Source organism: Humulus lupulus, chromosome 2 (genome assembly GCF_963169125.1).
Source record: "Humulus lupulus chromosome 2, drHumLupu1.1, whole genome shotgun sequence".
Taxonomy (NCBI): Eukaryota; Viridiplantae; Streptophyta; class Magnoliopsida; order Rosales; family Cannabaceae; genus Humulus; species Humulus lupulus.
In genome coordinates this window covers 144,927,449-144,932,060 of record NC_084794.1, presented here as the reverse complement: position 1 = coordinate 144,932,060, position 4,612 = coordinate 144,927,449, and positions in this window count along the sequence as shown.

Genomic DNA, 4,612 nt, shown 5'->3' with positions numbered 1-4,612 from the left:
GTTTCTCTCGGGTGCTCTTGAAGAAGATGAAGCTAGAGAGATTTTAGTAGAGTTTTTTGCTATATCATTTGTTCGTCCCTCCTCTTGTAAAATGAAGGGGTCTTTATAGCTAGGGTTTTGGATTAGGGTTTTTCTCTACGTACATGAGTTTTAATTACACCAGCCATAAATAGGGATACAATTACTATAGTAGCATGGCTACAAGACTCTATGTGGGTATATTTACGTGAAAGTATGGGGAACACACAAAGTCAGCCGTCTTTTCCAAGTTGCCAGCGGAACAGTAGGCGAAAAGGTACCCTTAGGCGTGCTGGGATGTGTGCGGCTTTGACCTGACGGGCGTGTCAGGCGGGATCCTGTGTCAGGCGGATATCATTCCAAATATGCCTCCTCCAGGACTCGACCGTTTGGCTTTGTTCCGTGCGAGGCACGGAACTGCTTCCGCGGAGACCACTCGAAGAGCTTCTCCTGGAAGGAGCTTCCCCGATGGATACTCCTTCGGGAGCTCCGGGAGAGTTGACGAGTTTCCGTATGGTGTTTGCTTGGAGGAGTAATCCGGACACCAAGCGGGAGAGGTGAAGCCTTTCTGTATATCCGCGAGCTCTGGTCATCTATCGTGAAGGACATCGATAATTCTGTTTCCCCGAGGCCATCAATCTAAACGCTATTCGGAAATCTGGATAACAAGGGTAATATTTGGAAGTTACAAATTTGTAACACCAAATATGTTACATTATTTGGATATATCTAAATATTGTAACTCTCTATTATATGTTACAATATGTGACACTCTTTGTCATATTTATTTAATCTAAACCATTATAATATAATATAATATTACATTATATTATAAAATAATATAACAGTTTCTGATGCGACATTTTCTATAGGAGGTCGAATTTTAGATCCTTTTAGAAGCTTACTAAGCCTAATGATGGTCGAAGAATTAATTTGTCTCAATAATTGGTGGAGCAGATCACATCAACCCATCATCGTTCGAGACTATATGGATGAAGAAGAAACGCTTCAAACATCAGAGTATCTTGAGTAAGGTAATTTATTACATTTTATTTGGATTTTCATGGTCTAACTTGCAGCTTATAACTTATAAATATTTTTATTTTAAGTGTGTGAATGTTTTATAATCTAATATTTATCTTTTATATTAATAATATTTGTAGAGATGATCGATGATCCTACTAGTGTTGGGCCAGCCTCATCCTCTGTCAATGTTCAGTCTTCAGCGCCATCAATTGCACAACAATCTACTAATTGAAAGAATTGCTTGTAAGAATTTATTCGTGCCTTATTTTACTTAGTGTGTTGTTATTTATTATCCATGCTTTTTTTTCTTTAATTTTTTTTATTTGAACATTTGACTATTGAAAGGAAGGAAGGAAAGGAAGGAAGGAGTGGTTATATTTTCATGAACTTTATGTTTATGGTTGTAGAGTTATGAACTTTATTATGGTTGTAGTTAACTAGTTATGGACTTTATGGTTGTATGTTCGGACTTTTGACATTTTTATGTTTGTAATTTGGACTTTGGACGTTAGATAGTAGATAATAGATAAGTGATTGGACTTTGGACTTTATGTTTAAGTGTTTTAGTATATTACTTTTGTAGTTTGTTTCTTGAAATGCATTAAAATCACATTTCTTTTCTAATTTCTAATTTTTTATAAACTTATGTTTCATGATTATATTTTTTTCAAATTTTTTACTAAGACCCAATTTGTAAAAAAAATCAATTGAACCAAACTAACAACAAACTTTAAAAATTAAAAAAGTGTAAAAAAATGATATTTATGAAAAATTTGTAACAATGCCCATTTTCAGCCCAAAGCCCAAGGCTATTGCATTTTTTATCCCCCAGCGCCGCAACCACCATCAACGACGGAGAAGCCCTACAACCAAACCCCCTGCCTTTAACCGAGCTTGGCCCCAACCCAAATGAAGTCCCACCTCTCGATTGTTTTCTCGAGGAACCTATCTTCTTCTCCGAAATCGGTACATGGATCCAAACCCCATACTTCATACTATCATTACTTCCCACTCCTTTAGGCTTCAAGAGGCACTCTTTGAGTGGGTGCCCAAATATACCACAAATGTAGCATAGCTCTGGTAACCTTTCATACAACAACGACATGATAACAACAGGTTTGTCCAAAGCCAATCTACGTTTGATCACCCGGGAAAGTGGTTTAGAGATATCTAGCACAACACGAACTCTCATATATGACCCCACACATTCGCCTGAGGCCTTACAATCCACATCAACAACTTCTCCTACCGATTTACCCAACTCATACCCCCATCTCTTGGACATACAAAAAACATGGGCCTTATGGATTTAGATCCAAAAAGGTATCGCATCAAAGATCATGTCGGAGGGAACGCAGAATTCATCGAGCTCTTTGAGGGCTAAGAGACAATTCTCAAAGATACATGATCCTCCCTCCAAGACTCTCTTATGATTCGTGATCAAATCAAAGCGAAAAAGAAACGTGTTTTTGCCTTTCGATTCTACCATGAATGAACCCCGAATTTTCCAATAGAGTTTCACCGCATAAACCAGATTATCCCGATCTATAGTAATCACTCTTCCAACAATTGTCTTGGCAATGGACTCTGCACCAATATCCAAAAACGATTGATCGACAACATCACAGAACTCATCATCCTCTTCACCCTCAAGAGTAAGGGAGTAATAGAAAGAGACCAAATCATCGTTATTCATCACTTTCATGATGGAATGTGTTATTGGCGAAACAAATAATTTAGATATTAAAGTGCAATATTTTTTTTTGAGTATTATCACGGTCAATATTTGGAATTTTTATTATTATTGTTACTATTATACACACTTATCTAGTGGGCGAGGTTCTTAAATCCCTTTCACATAATATCTCTTGTAGGGGAAATTTAAGGGTCTGTTTGACATTGTTTTCTGTTTTTTGTTTTCAAAATTGTGTTATCAGAAATGAGAACAGAAAACTGTTTTTGTAGTTTTCAAAAAACAAGAGGTGTTCGGTTAATGTTTTCTAAAAATAATTTTTTAGTTTTTTTTTTAAATCTTAAATAAAAAATTAACAAATATATTTACACAAAGAAAAATATTTTAAAAGTTTGTAATAAATAATGAGATAAAATAATTTGAAAGAAAAATGATGAAAAATAAGGAGTGAGAAAGTAAGGAGATAAAATTTGAATAAATAGAAATTGAGAGGAGAGAAATTGATCCAAGAAAAAATGAGAGAGAAGGTGATGAGAAAGAAAGTGAAGAGAAAGAAGTGAGTAGAGAAAAAGTGATGAGAGAGGAATGATGAAAGAGAAAAAATGATGAGAGAGAAAATGAGGATATATTAAGTGATAAGAGAGAAAGTAATGATATAATAAGTGATGAAAGAGAAAATGATGACATAATAAGTGATGCAAGAGAAATAAGAAGATATAAAATGATGAAAGAGAAAATGAAATGATAAAAAGTGAGAATAGAAAAAATAGCGAGAGAGAAAGCAATGGGAGAGAAAATAAGGAAATAGAAAGTGATGAGAGAAAAAGTGATATGAGAGAAAGTGAAGAGAGACAAATTAATGAGAGATAAAATGATGTGACAATAAATGATGTTAGATAATAATAATTAGAAAAATAATGTGAGAAAACAAATAGATAAAATAATTTGAAAACTACTAGAAAATAATTTTTTATTGTTATCAAATTTTTTTGTTTTTTGTAACTTTGTTTTTATAAATTGTTTTCTAAAAACAACGCCAAATACAGCAACTTGTTCACAAAAAATTGTTTTTAACTTTTAAAAACAAAAAATAATTTTTTAATTAAGAGCAAACACTCTCTAAATCACTTTGACACAGATATTTTATTTGTGTTAATAAATCTAGGCTATTTAGGATTTTTATCCCCCGAACTATTACCACTACCGTATCATGCCCCCTAATTTTTTCAGGTCGTTAAAAATTCTCCCCGAAATATTCACAGTAATGTAAAGAATGACTTCCGTTAACTTTCAACACATGTGGCTAACAGAAGGCTGACATGACTCTTTATATGCTGAGGTGTCTTGGCCATGTGTGTAATTTTAAAATTAAAAAATCTATAATCATATTAAAAATTAATGAATTAAACACTAAAAAATAGAATTAATAAATTAAACCATTTTTTATACATTAAAAAAAATAAAAACCATATTTAAAAACAATAAAATTACACAGCGCTGACATGACCAAGACATATCAGTATGTAAAGAGCCATGTCAGCATTCTGTGTTGAAAGTTAACGGAAGTCCTTCTTTACATTACATTTCAGGGGAATTTTTAACGGTCTGAAAAAATTAGGGGGCACGATACGGTAGTGGTAATAGTTCGGGGGTAAAAATCCTAAATAGCCATAAATCTATTATGTAGTATATATAAATTTTGAAAAAATAAATGTTTATATTTTTCTTTTGGGAAGAAAATAAATGTTCAAAATTTCTTTTGATGAAAAATATTGATCAGTACGTTTTCTTTTGTAATGTTCTATGATTTACAAACACCGCATTGAACAATTTTTCATTTTTTTTTATTGATTTTATTTACAGATCTGAGGTGTA